The sequence below is a fragment of the Condylura cristata genome, unplaced genomic scaffold (assembly GCF_000260355.1).
Source record: "Condylura cristata isolate star-nosed mole 26May11 unplaced genomic scaffold, ConCri1.0 scaffold00030, whole genome shotgun sequence".
In the NCBI taxonomy this organism is placed as follows: Eukaryota; Metazoa; Chordata; class Mammalia; order Eulipotyphla; family Talpidae; genus Condylura; species Condylura cristata.
Window position 1 is genome coordinate 22,212,935 of NW_004567131.1, and position 14,907 is coordinate 22,227,841.

Sequence of the window (14,907 nt, forward strand, 5' to 3'; positions counted from 1 at the left end):
AAAATGCTCAGAAAGCAGGAAAAAAAATATAGCTATTATTATAAACTGATGTAACAATAAGACAGTGGTAATTGCCATCAATATTTTGTATAATATGGCTATATTTCTGCATTCCTATGTAAACATATAGATACACACAGAGACACAAGGCATGGAGTTAAATCAGGGTAGTGTCTTTATGTGAAGAGCATAGACTTAGTGCCAATGTCCAGGAGCAGTAGGCATGAGACCCAAGGATAGTGCACAGAGTCAGAGCACATAGGACCAGAGCCAAACCCTGATGGTCAAAAGCTCTGAAACAAGGAATCCTGAAGTTCACGTGATAGTCAGTGTGAACAAGTCACCTTCTCTCCCCCAGACCACAGGGCTTCCTGGCCCCTGTGTGAGCAGCTTTCACTCTAGTTTCTTAATGGGGTCACGGCTCATCCAACACCAAATAACTATGAGATTAATAATGGAAATCTTCCCCACTCAGACTTTGAATATATAAAGTTTAAATCTTTTCCAATTTATTGATTTCCAGTTAAAAAAATTGCTTAGAAATTTGTTCACTTGAAAAAAGAATGCCTTTAAAACTAAAAAATTACCTTTGTCTGCCATATGAGTGAAGGGGATGCAAAGCATTAAATAATAGTGGAATATTCCAATTGTCTGTAGAATAAAGTGTAGTCTCTTGTCAAGTGCCTGTTCAAGAATTCCACTCAAGTTCTGAACCTTGTCTACTGTCAATCTTTATCTGATGGCTCCTCAACCTGCAGTTGGCAATATCTTTGAAGTTTACTCTGTTCTTCTCATACTTCAACAAATTTCTCCCTGCCACCAAGACATCCCTCATTCTGTTTTCTCCATCAAGAAAGTCCTTCCTTTCCATCTCAATTCTTGAATTGAGGGCCCAAAGTACCTTTGTTTTCATGGACCCCATAAGCTTCACTGTACTCTTTCTGTCTGGATGGCTGGACATGATCTCTCTGTTCCCACTGAAATTCTATCCATAGAAATATGCCTATACTTTTTAGATATATAACTTTTGCCTTGCCTTTCCTAAAATATTTGGAATTTCAATTGAAATTTCACATACAGCATATTCCAGAAATGTCATCCATGTTTAATATCAAAAGAATTATGGAGGTAACAAGTCTTGCCTTTACAAGGAACACTGGTATTAAGAGGACCATATGCTTGGTTTTCATGAAAAAAAAAAAAAAATTCCAGGTCAGGAATACATTCCTCAAAATACTGACAAGTGACAAGCTGAAAGGCTTCCACAGCTAATGAGACATCTGACTGCTGCTGCTGCATCCCTTATATGTTGGAGCTCTGTGTGGTGCAGTTTCTGACATGGTAAAAAAGATGATGCTGTGAAAAGTTTCATGATGGTGGAATTAGTGGCAAACTGCACAGTGTAAAGGATCTAGTTCACATACATTGACAGTAATCCCTGAATACAGTACAACTGTGGAATAGTCTAGGTAATTTTTTGTCATTTGCCTTTTTGAGTCTGTCTTGTTTTATAATTAGACTATATTTGTGTGTGTTTGAACATAGGCATGTATTTATAGGAAGTCTAGCTAATCTTAGAGGTAATAGTTCTAGACCATAATGACTCTGAGGAAGAGACTGAGGCTCACAGTGATGAGAGATTTCGCCAAGGTCAGAGAGCCACAGTGCCGCAAATATTCTGCAAGTTCTCTGGCTTTTCTCCTTCCTTTTTCCTTTCCATTAAATCAATTGCCACTTTTGCTGAAATCACTACCTTCTGACACCCTGCTGTTGGCATGCCGTTCACAGTGGCTGGTCGGTGGCTGGTTTTTGAAGGGGATAATCATAACTTTACTATTTTTAAAGGCAACTCATGTTTGCAAAATCAAAACACAGACCCATTATGGCTGCTCAGTTAATGAAATGCCAGACCTATGAATGTAAAGGTTTTAAATTACTAATGAGAGCTACTGGTGCAGAAAGAGATTGAGTATATCAGTATCATTTAAAATTGTTATTATATTTTATATTACACTGCCATATACTTTTTAAATGTAATTGACATACTTTTATCAATTATGAAAGTGATACTGTTCTTTATAGAAAATGTGGACAATGCAGAAGTGTAAAAGGAAGAAAACTAAAGACATTTAGTTTTATTATATACAGAAACAATCCCTATTAATATTTTCTTTTCTATTTTATTATGAACGCTTTATAAACATTTTAATGGCTGCCTATGCCATTCAAAATTTATTCTATAGGTTTACATTGAATGTTTTGCGTGTTGCCAAGTGGTAATTCTGAAAGCAGTAAGGGCCTAACATGCACCCAGAAGTCAAAAGAGAACCTATTTTCACTGGATTTAAGACTTGGTTTTTTTAGTGCTGTTATAGCAAGCCTAATAACATAAAACAGCACACCCTTAACTATTGAGAAATCTGGAGGTTCAAGATTAGTTTCACTGGACTAACATCAAGGTCTGAGCAGGGCTGATTCAGCAGGGCCAACAGGTTCCTGGGAGGCAGTTGACTTCTTCCTTCAATCATTCCAGCCTCCGTTCCTGTTATTACATCTTCTGTTAACTCCAACACACATGCTTCCTTCTTGTATAGGCCCCTGGATTATGGGAGATAATGTCCTCATCTCAATGTCCTCAATTGAATCATACTTCTACTTACCACAGACTGACTGCATCCAGTATAAAGTGCATCACACACTACCCATTAAGCTGTGTCACACATCCATAAAATGCTTCAGTGACATAAAAAACATATGTGTCCTACCCATTTCACATTGAAGTCCAAATTGCTGTAAACACTTGTCAGGATTAGTCCTGTGTTAGACTCTCTGTGCACTATGAGGAAATTTAATGACTTTGCCCTTCAGTAGACATAGCAGGCTTCCGAAACTCAATCACATTGGGGCCCTTTCCCTTTCGTGTTCATACACAGTACTGGTAATGGTGAACATTGATGAAATTCACAAGTATTGAAATGATTTACATGTATTACCTCATTTAATCTCCAACGATTTTTGAAGTACTGAAGTGATATCCATGTCATGGATGAATAAACTGAAAAACAGAATTTAAGATTTGTCAACATCATGCTTTTATTCAATTTGTGCTGAAGCTTTGAACCAAGGCTCGGCTGTGCTGCACTACCTTTCTGTGTGTAAAGGGATTTCTTTATTCACCAAATGTGAAATTATTGAATACCTCTGTACTTAGAAAATATTTCCAACTGAAAGGAAAGAAACAAAAATACCAGAGATACACAGTGACTTCTGTAGCTTTTCTTGTCTAATTTTAGTGATGATAGTATTGATAGTGGCCATTTACAGTATTTTGTTCTTACAGAAAATATACAGCAGCTATTATGCTTCTTGTTTGTAAGCATTCTTCCACATACACAGTGTGCATGGACTTTAGCTTTTAAATGTCTTCTTTGTAGAAAGGTAATGAGCTAATATGGGAGTTAAAATCTAGAAATACATCCTTCTATGGAGGGCCCAGTGGAAGTGACTAAATTAAATGACTATCAATAGAGAAGTAGGAGGGTCAGGAGTGCTAAACAGTAAAGCAAATCATTGTTTAAGTAAACGTTTCATTGAGCCTTTATGCCCATTTCTCATTTGCATGATCAGATACAAGAGTTCCATTTTCCAGACTTAGTCGGGAGAAGGCACACATCCTACTTAGGTCCCAGAAACAGAGGTCTCATTGCTTTAAATTTATCAGATCTACAACTCTGCAAATTCGGTGGTGCCAGAGATGCCCAGAATTACAGAAGAGCAGAGAACTGTCTTTTGGGGTGATTACCTTAGTGAAAAAATTAGGCATAATCTGTTTTATATCAAGCAAATCTAGGCAGAATATTCCATTTCTCAGTAAGTTACGTTACTATTTCTTCACAAACCTCTTCAAGTCTTACACTGAGCACTGTCTTTAACTTTTTACTGAGTCACTTTCATTTTTTACTTTTCTGTCTGGCTTTTCGTGGTCACTTTTAAAAAGCTATCTAATGTTGGCTAAAATTTATCATACTATGTAAGAAAAACATGTTTCAAAATCTTAAGCAAACAACTTTGTTTTCTTGAAACAAAATAGAGAATGATTATCATATAAGCACATGATCCTTTGCAGTTTTATCAAAGTTGATTAAAAGTTTTATCTTTTTTGGAAGAATTCAGTATATCTTAGGTGCAACATTAAATTTAATGCTTGCTGAACTTTTCTAGGCATAGGTGCTGGGACTTGCAGCAAATGTATTGCTATATGACTATGGCTTACAGAAACAAATGTTTGTACAATTGAATACTACCAAATCAGTTTTAAATAGAATGCATAAAATATTAATTGAATTCAACAAAATGTTACATTATCTCAACAAAATAATGTGGTAAAGTGGTGACTATATAGGAAAAATTCTCCTGAAAAGTTTCTATGTGTACTACAAAAATATATACTAACAATCTTAAAAGAGTTCTTGGACACTGCTCTTGATTTCCCTTAGTATTTTAAATGATTGATTTTTAGACATATATATATATATATATATATATATATATATATAAATAATGTTTATTAACAAAAAGGATTAATGATGGCTTATAAAGGTTTTTCTACAGGAAGAAGGGATTAGAAAGACAATTGATTCTTCCTTATTTTTTGAAATTAGAAAACCAAGCAGTTTATAGCTTTGGGAAGAGTAAGAAATTGGAAGCTTGAGGAATAAGACAGCTGCCAAAGCCCCTATGTGCATCCATCACTCTAATTATGTTACAGAAACCCAAAGGCTAAGATCAAGGTGGGCAAGGACAGCCCTTGCCCTTGGGGCTCTTACATTCTAGTGTGCACACAGGTGATAAATTTTAAAGTTGTTATGGATTGTGGTAAATGTTTAGTGTTACGAAAGAGATAGTCTTCATAAAAGTTTGAAGGAGATGTCATTTTTGAGCAGTAAAATATTAGACATTAACAGTTTGCAAATCTTTGTGCATAATCTTGCAATTTGGTAGTAAATGGGACGCTGCTGCTAATGTTTGCGATATCATTTGCTCATTTACGACTTTTGCTAGAACTCTTAAAAATGTTTACTAAACAAATGACTACTACTTTCCAAAACAGTAAATTTTCCTCAAGAAAAAGTGCCATTCTTAAATTGTACATACTAATTTGCATTAAGTTACACAATTTTCAGAATAAAAGGTGGACATATATGTTTAAATATCAGTCATTGTTCCTATCATGTTTTAAAATTCTACTAAGCAAAATAAGCCAGAAGGAAAAGTACAAGGACCATTGGTTTTTTTTTTTTTTTGGTGGGACCTAGAGAAACAAAATGAAGGGTCAGACAAAACCAAAGCAAAAGCAACTCTAGAAATCTGACTTTCAGTTTGAGGCTACTGCCTTTACTGTGCAGAAGTCCTGGCTGTTTCTAGTCTTTTTTTTTTTTTTTTTTTTCTCGCTGTTCAGAATGAAGCCACAAAGGTATTTCTGAAGTTTATGTCATGGAAATGTTCTATGTTCTGTTTTCTTCTCTACATTTTATGGTTTCAGGTCTTACATCAAGGTCTTTTATGCATTTTGACTTGATTTTCATATATGCTGTGGTGGTGGGAGAGTGGGAAGTGACCACAGCTGAGGGAGAAATTCTGTACAGTCAAAACATTAACAAGGTTTTAATCAATGATAGTTAAATAAGTTGAAAATAAAAAAAGTAAACAAGTCTAAGGTTACCAGTGAAGAAGGGTGAGGGTGGAAAACAAAGCAGGGAGAGGGCACAGTGGATTCTGGTGGGGACTCCAGGTGCTTTGTGAAGGGGGTGGTTGAAACACACCTGAAGGGCCCTCCTTGGTGGCACAAGGGGTTGGAGTGCAGCACTGTGAAGCTCTGCACAGCCACTACAGAGCAAGTTAGATCCCCAGCCAGGAAGATGACCCACATAGCATGGCAGACCTCTCCTGTCTTGCCCGTTGCTCTCAGCAGTGTACTTCATAGATCTTCCTGTTCTGCTCCCCACTCTGTCTCTGGTGAATGCTCTCTTCCCACCCCCCAAACACACACATACATCTCTGGCCTGTATGCCAATTCTTGTAGGCATAAATAAATCAGTCTTAGAAAAAAAAAGATACACCGGAAGAGTTGCATTCCTATAGCTCTGAATCGTATACGATATTATAAACCAATACTACTTCCATGAAAAAAATAATTCATAATTATTGCTAGGTTACCACAATATCTACCTTTTATCTAAGCATGTTTTTCTATCAGCAAAATCATTGATGTCAAAATGAAAAGAAAACCCAGGATTTTATAATATTTCCTTAGGGTTTCTATTTTTACCTAAAAAATGTGTATGACCTTTGTATTCTCTATAATCTAGACATGAACATGTTTTATAATTTTTTCAATGTTTTATAATTTTATAAATTATAAAATTTTATAATTGCACTTAATTTTTCACCAAAGTCAGCATTCCAGAAGACAATTCTTTGTGCTTTTGAAATTCTGTGTACCCTTGCACCCCAGTTGCACAGTTCTACAAATGATAGGGTCCAGATAATGTGAACTAACTGAACTCTGTTTCTAGAACCTAAGTAGGCTGGTTCCCTTCTACACCATTGTCGGAGTCAAGCCCAGTGCAGATGAGAAACCACCTTATGTGCCGCTCACTTCCCGAGAAGAGACTTGAACGCAGGCCTGTCAGCCTGGCTGTGTGGGCAGAGCTGGGACACTCTGGGTGCAGCAACAGTCTTTTGAGCAATTCTCCACTCAGGGGATTCCCCGGCCCAAGAACTATTTGTGGCTAACAAGGACCCATGGAGAATATGATTAAAGAGAGACAGGCAGCTGTGGCCCTCAACTTTTCCTGGCAATCACTAGTGCTCCCAGGAAAGCAGCCAGGGGAAGGCAGCCAGGCAGCTATTCAAAGGCTGCTGCTGGGGGAGAAAAAAAAAGTGTTTACTAAAAGTTTGGCATCCTGCTTTGCAGCTGCTAGATGAATAGCACTTGGGAGTAAGGAAGGCATGATCTGATGACTAACCTATACAGTAAATAGGGAGGTCATTTTATAGACCCAAGAATCTTATTTTGTCTGAAATAGTTGCTTTTTTTTTTGATAACTAAGATTTGTCCTTTAGGTGTCCCTTAATTTTACTTTAGTTGTAAAGAAAACTCAAAAGGAAAAGTGACTCAGTGAAACAAAATATTTCTTAGTTTTAATTCTCAGGAGGCAAATGGTGGTATTCACTTTTGATGAACTGTTAGGATGGAGGAAAGATTAGGCAAAATGGAAATTTTTATTAGATGGCAGCTTTCCTGAATTATAGGAAAATATAGGTAAAACGGGTTTGCTTTTAAAAAGATACTGTATGTGATGGTTTTCTAGCCTTTTCTGTCCAAAGGCTCTAGACTGCCATTCACATACATAAATGACTATTTTTGAGATGGCAGGTCTGTTTCTCGTGATTCCCTTACATGTGTCATCACCAAATATTTTGTTTGTACATGTTGACTTGAATTCTTCTGGCTAACTTATTTTTATTTATTTTTTAAAGATTTATTCATTTATTCATACAGAACTGGGGTACAGGCCAGAGATGCAGAGGGTGAGAGGATTCACCAGAGACAGAGTGGGGAGCAGAACAGGCAGATCAACCAAGTACACTGCTGAGGGGAGCAGCGGGCGGGTCAGGAGAGGTCTGCCACGCCATGTAGATCTCCTTCAGGGCAGGTGGGGATCGAACTCATGCGGAAGTGGCTTAAGCCTCTCAGTGCTGCGCTTTAACCCGCTGCGCCTCCAGGGAGGGCCCTAACTTATTTTGAAATTCCCAAAACTAAAAGTGTTTCTAACTTAATGACTTCTTTCCTTCATTAGAAAGCCATATTAGAAATACTGGATAAACATTCTATACTTCCCTGAGTTATCTGCTCTAAATCCATCTTAATTATCTTTCCCTAACTTGCAGTTTTGAATAGCACATATGATCATGACATAAACGACAGACAGAATGAGTCTTAACAGGAAACCTTTTAATGGGTGAAATAATCAAATAAGTAATAGTTCTAAGGTCAACGATTCACTTGGGTATCTATATGCCTGATTGTGCCATTTTTAATATATGATACAAATCTTAGATACCCAGTATTTTCCTTCTTTTACCTCTTAAAAAATCAGTATTCAACTTACAGTACCAACTTGTCATTTTGATAACAATACTTTGAAAATAAAAACTTGTATTTCTTTATAGGGAGGCAGACAATAGAAAATTTATCAGTAATTATTGCTACACAATAATTGAAAAGATTATTTTTCTATCAAGTACACATAGCAAATTTTCTGGCTGAAATACAAAAGAATGAAAATAAATATTACGTTTTACCTTCTAAGTAGTACTGGAGTTAACTTGTGATCTTAAAAAAATTAAAATTTGAAATAAAGATATTTATAAGTTAAGAAAATAATCATGCTTATTTTTCTACTAGAAGTGCTACACAAAGGTGCTTCTAATTTGCAATAGATTTTGCTGATTTCACTGATGATTAAATTTTTTTCTCAATTTTCAATGCAAAATTAAAACTTCTTGCATTATATAGTAAAGCAGTATAGTCAGAATATTAGTTCTAGTGCTATGTTCTCTAATTTCAGCTATTTATAATATGTACATTTTAACTAGAAAGTCATTTACTCAAATATTTTTTTTCATAAACACTGACTATGTCAATAGTTATCCTTGCATAGATATTTTGAAGGAAAAATGATAGTAAGTGAATTTAGATTTCTTTCCCTGCTAACTCTGGTTAATAGGTGGAATGAACCGATTAGTTCTTTCAAGGAACTGAGCTTAAAAGAAAATCAGGAAGTCTTTCTTCCTTCTATTAGTTGATTTTACTTCTTGATGAGTTTCAATAATGATAATGGAACTCCAGGACACAACACATCTGTTTCATTTTTTTTATCTCCAAGGACCAGCACAATACTTAGTAAATATTTCCTGAATGAACAGTGACATCTAAAATTATCCAAGTGAAACTTTAGTAAATACAATCTCAAAATGAAAGCAAGTAGGACATTGAAGGAAAAAATCAAATGCAGTAATTCACAATTTTTATGTTGCTTGCTTACTTAAAGAAATTCTGAGATGGTATTTTGTGGTTTTGATTTGTATTTCCCTTAAAACTGATAAAGAACATCTTTCATGCATCTCCAAACCACCTATGCGTCTCCTTTGGAGAAATGTCTAGTTAGTTCTTCTGTCCATTTTTTTTTATTGTTGATTTCTTTTTCTTGGGTTGCATAAGTTCTTTATATATTTGGCTATCAGCTCTGTCATATATATGATATGCAAATACTGTCTGCCATTTACTAGGGTGTCTTTTTTGTTTTTCTGGTAGTTTATTTTGATGTGCAAAAGCTTCTTAGTTTGATATAATCCCTTTTGTTTATATTTGCTTTTCTCTTGCCCCTGAAGAGTCTCCAGATACCTCCATTTTGACATTTTTAATATAAATCTTATTGGAAGATTATGTATGACTCACAGTATTAATACATAGTGTTGCTGACAAAAATATTCCCCTTTTTAAAAATTATTGGCACATATTTATCAGTTGTTATGGCTGATGGAGGTCACAGGTACATACTAAGTACAGTATCAGTAATTTTTTTTTTAACTTCATCTTGTACATGAGAACATGAGTAAGAGGTAGGCTGTGATGCATCTAGAGCCTTAGTATTTGATGGAAACAGAGCAAGGAAAGCACTCGTTTTAAACAGTCATAGATTCAGCCAAAACTTATATATGTTCCAGTACCCATTGGCATATTCATTTATCTCCTCTCCCTACTTTCTTGTATTTATTGGAGGGATCCATTATTTCTTTCACCCTGTCCTTTTTGCTCTGGCAAATGATGTTACTCAAAATGAAAGAAAGATAAAAGAGTAAGTGAACTAAGTAATTCATAAGTCATAATATTAACTGCTGAGTGCAATACCATTGTTTGTGGAATAGTAGCAGTCATTTTATAAGTTCTAATTGATGTATCTTGGACAGCTAGGTTTTTATTGCCTAATTTTTCTTTTTTCATTTTTAAAGTGTTGGTGTTATTTCCATGACTACAACCTGGTTCTCATTAGATCATGACGATGATTATTAGTGCTTCATCATAGGATGAATGTTTTGTACTATCAACTAGATTTTGTGGAAATTACATGAATCTCTGAATAACAGTAATGAATAATGCTGGAAGCCCTAAGTAAGAATTAAGCATTGGTATTAGTCCCTTATAACAATGTATGAAAATATGATAAACACATCTGTAGAACTTCATTTACTCTTCTACAGAACATAATTCTTAATTTATATTTTCCTGCTATACTATTGCTGTTGAAGCTCATAATTATTTTGTATTTCAATCACTGAATTGATGTGACCCAAGATACTATGTATCCAAAATGACAAAATATATTCAATTTCACAAATTAAAAAATGTAGTAGCTTCATAAATATGTAAATTTTGCTCCTTTATACATTTTTTCTCAAACTTTGATGTCACTTAAACATACACTAATTTAACTTGTATTAAAATATTATAGTTCTATTTTTATACTCATTTGATTAATTAGCATTACTTTTAATCACCAAATGAATACATGGCATAATTCATTCTATAGGGTTGCTTCCTAATCTTGTGATTAAATGAGGATTAAAGCACACAATCCCTTTAGGGCAGAAAATAGCTTATATTTACCACTCCTAAGGTCACTGCTAATTAGAGCTGAACTTGCCAACTTTTCTTTGACCTCACTTAAAAACACATTGATGTCCCAGATACAAGTAACTTTATGAGAACTACCTCTTGCCAAACACAGTCAGTCTTATTGTGATAGAGCAGCACTGATTCACATTCACTTTTATTAGAGCATTTATGACCAGAGCAGCTGTATCTTGTCTTTTAACCAAGTCACTTTGCAACACTGAACTGACCTTTTTCACACCTACTGCAAATTACTTTTCCCTCCCATAAGCTGCCTAGCTAGAGCAAATTATGACTATTTAAGAACAGCCTCTTGTAGCAGTGAGCTTCATAAAGTCAAGAGATACTGCCAAAAGCTGTATCAATGTGATGTTATGAACTAAGGTTAGTATCAAAGAAGACTGGAAACTTTTCAAGTTGAATCATGAAAAAACAAGGCTAGAGCTCCCTCTCTACCAGCTAACATGGTGCTTGTCCCAAGAACAGAGAGCTGTAACTACGTAAACTCCCATCCCAGTTTTCCTAGGACCAGCCCTATTTCTGTCGGTGTCTGCTATGATTATTAATAGTTCTGCTATTCACTGCTATCGAGTATCCTGATATAGTAATCACATGGTCATCCTATGGGTACACATACTTCCTGACCTACTATGTATGTGGAGAAGTAGAACATAAAAAACATGCAAGGCCAAAATAACATGAATTCAATAATAATTAAAGGAAACTTAAAAAAGTTATGATCAGTGTTGAATAAATGATACAGCCTAGTACTATAAAATCCCCAGGAAAGAGGAGATTAATGAGGGGAAACTTCATTAGTGAGATAATTGTTGAGTAGATTCTTAAGAGCTTTAGACAACAGCTTATACACAAAGGAGGAAAAGAGATGACAATTCATGTGGAAGAGATAATTTTACAAATGCCAAATCAAAGGGATGAAGGATAGAATGTCACCTTTAGAGGTGAAAATGTATGTACACATGTTAATTCTCAATAATATACACCTGAAACAATGTTATAATTCAGGGTTTCTCCAATAAAAAAAATAGCAATTAAAAATAAAATGAAAGAGGAATCCACTTATTTAACCTGTGGTCAAGGACTAGGAATGACTTTAATGTAGACAGAAATTAGATGTGACAGACTTTTACAAACTATGAAATCTGACTTTATCCTTTAGTGAGAATCAAAATAATGATGAAGCTTAAGTTGCAAATGGTGATAGGGAAGCTGCCTGGAGAAAACTTGAAGGGTGAGAGGGCCCGAAGGAGAACTGTGAAGTGACAGGTGAACGCTGAGTTTGGGCATTGAAAGAATGAGTGTAAAGTGACTGATTCAGAGCCCCAAGTGAACTTCACCTCATCTAAAGTTCTGTATCTGAAAGCTCTTTTAATCAATTATCTTTGATTCTCACTCACAATTCTCCACTAAGGTCAGTCAACAATCATTATTTTATCCCTGTTTTGTAGATAAGATGACAAGATCCAAGCAATGTAGCAATTTCTAAATCTCTGATTAGGCTGACCTTTTCATTGAATAGATGGGATAAAGAGGAAAGAATCACAATACAAAATCTACAAACTAGGGATTAGATTTCCTAACAGAACTAGCAAGATCGAAGGCAAAGTTAGTTTAGGGAAGGAAAGAGGGAATGGATTTCAAGGATGTTTGATTTGAACTGATAGCCAATTCACCACTGGGCCTCTCCAAAAAAGAAGAGCTGAAGGAATGTGACAGGGTTAAGGAAAATCAGATGAGAAAATTTGAAAGCTACAACAGGGAAAAACAGAAAAAACACTATGGGGAGGAGAGATACAAATGCTCAAAACTAAATCTTAGGCATATTAATATTTTGGGACAAATAAAAGAGGATAAGCAGGGAACACAAGGGAATATACCATCCCAGGAAGTCAGTGAAAGGCAGGATCAGGAATTCAGAGTAGGCGCCAGGGGCACATTCTCAGAATCCTGCTCCACCTCCACCACTTACAATGATGATGAGTTGTCTTGCAGCCTTTGTCTCTATCCAGTCTGTCTACAAAGCCCTCTCTAATGGTTTGAGCACAAGTGAATGTCTTTCTTCAAAATTTAGAGCATGTATTATCAGATACTTTCAGTGGATACTTGACTTTATGCTGAGAAATCAAACATCTCATTGTTTTTAGACTGTACTATTAGTGAGGTCCTGTTCAAACTTTATATGCGAAGATGTCATTTTCCCTAAATACATTATAACTGCCTTTAGTTTAGCGTTGTTTTCTGTATAGGTACATGGAGTAATTTTGTTGGCTGCTACACACTGTTATTCCCGCATGAATGCGCTCATAGTCACTGTTACCAGTTATTCCTATTTGGAGCAACAAAGGGAACCATATGGGTTAAAGTCAAAAGAAAAAAAAAAATCAGGATAACGTGTCACTCAGAAAGCTGGATGTCATGTCCTCAGTGGAACATGAACTATAGAAAAAAAAATACGTGCACATCAACACAATACATAGAGTGAGTCTCCTGGCATATAACATGTTGCTAGATAGAACTGTGAGGACCCAAGGATAGAACAGAGAGCAGTCCACCACAGGTTTGGGTAATAAGGGGGTGCATTGTCTGTAGAGAATGGCAAAAGTACAATAAAACCATATTAAGCTTGGCATCTTATCACTACTTACCAGAAATTCTAAATTGTTACAGATTTTTGCTGATCTCTGTTCTAAAGAGTTGACAGCTTTGTTTGGCTATTAACAACATAATGTCTATGTAAACATAGCTGGAGCACAATCTATCATTTAGTAAACATGGTCTTCTATACAGAAGTTAATTCAGAGAACTCCCAGTTATACACGGAACTCTTCACAGCCTGGTCGCACGCATTCTTTTCATTCCTTTGGAACATAAGTTCTCCAGAGTCTGGAGTCCCCTGCACTGTTTGTTTGTTCAGTTAGTTTGCCGTTCTACATATACCGGTGTTACAATAGCACTTTCAAAATATGTAACAGCAGTGTGGTTGTAAAGACAAACAGAAACTGAGTCACTTCAGTTGTCTCAAAAATCATTCTCTGAACCTTATAGAGTTCAATAAGTAATATTCCTTCCAGTGTCTCTTTTTCCCCAGTTTATTCATTCTGTTTTCCTTTTTTTCTATGGTTAATATTTATCTTTTTATTTTATTTTTTTTTTTTTCGCTGGCAAGTTCTGTCTATAAAGTTGCTAGCAGGAAGGCTTTTCACTGTCTGCACTTCCTTTCTGGTCAGTATTTTTGTGTCCTTTTATAACAACTGAAAATAACATTTAACAAAGGATGCCAATATTACAGAAAGGGCCTACTCCAGATGCCAAATACCTTCTTGATGCCATTGTAGCTATTTCAGAGCTGACCAGGCTATGATAGGCTATGACCCCAAAGACGTAGATGTAGAATGGAATATATACACATAAGCTACATGCATGCAGCCACACAGACAAAAATGTGTGTGTGAAAATGTATCAAGATAGAGGAAGAATTCAGTAAATTCCTGAGACAACACAGGAGAATGAAAAGTAACTTCTAATCTGTAGACAGAAATCCATCTATCCATATATAATGGAACTAATGTTAAGAGTGTGTGAGACAAAGATGAAGAAGTTGCATTTGAGGCTAGAGGAATACCACAGGCATATACCGGGTGGGGCACTTGGGATGAGATTTGGAATCAAGAGAAATGAGGTTTCAGACAGAGGATCTCAGCCCTCTTTGTGCATCTGACTGATCCTAGGAAATTTTAATAATGAGATTTTGAATCAGTTGACTAAGGTAGGCCTAGACCACAGTCCTTTTTTATGTTTAAATACTTCAATACTTTTTTTTATTTTAAAATAAATCACTTAAATACTTTTATTGAAGTGATATTACATTAAATAAATTTTAGGTGTGATCATTTTTAGTGAAATATGAGCACCACTAACCTGTGATTATTTTTTGTTCATGTAGTAAAGAGTATGTAGCTTAGTAGTCACTGGACAATCACTTAATGTTTTTAAGAATGTTTTCACTTTCTTAAAATCACATGAATAATATTTTTTAATCCCAGAATATAGCTGTTATCTAAGTTTTAGGTACATTTTTCATCTTGGACATGTCCAACTGTGCTGATATTAAGTAATTCTCAGGATCAGCTTACAGGATTGTTCTAGAG

General features: G+C 35.5%; 1 protein-coding gene across 3 annotated transcripts in view; it reads left to right on the forward strand.

Annotated features, from left to right (window-relative positions):
* The window catches only part of PLXDC2 (plexin domain containing 2), a 350,950-nt gene that overhangs the window by 327,464 nt on the left and 8,579 nt on the right, over positions 1 to 14,907 (forward strand). The gene's annotated exons all lie outside the window — the stretch shown is intronic.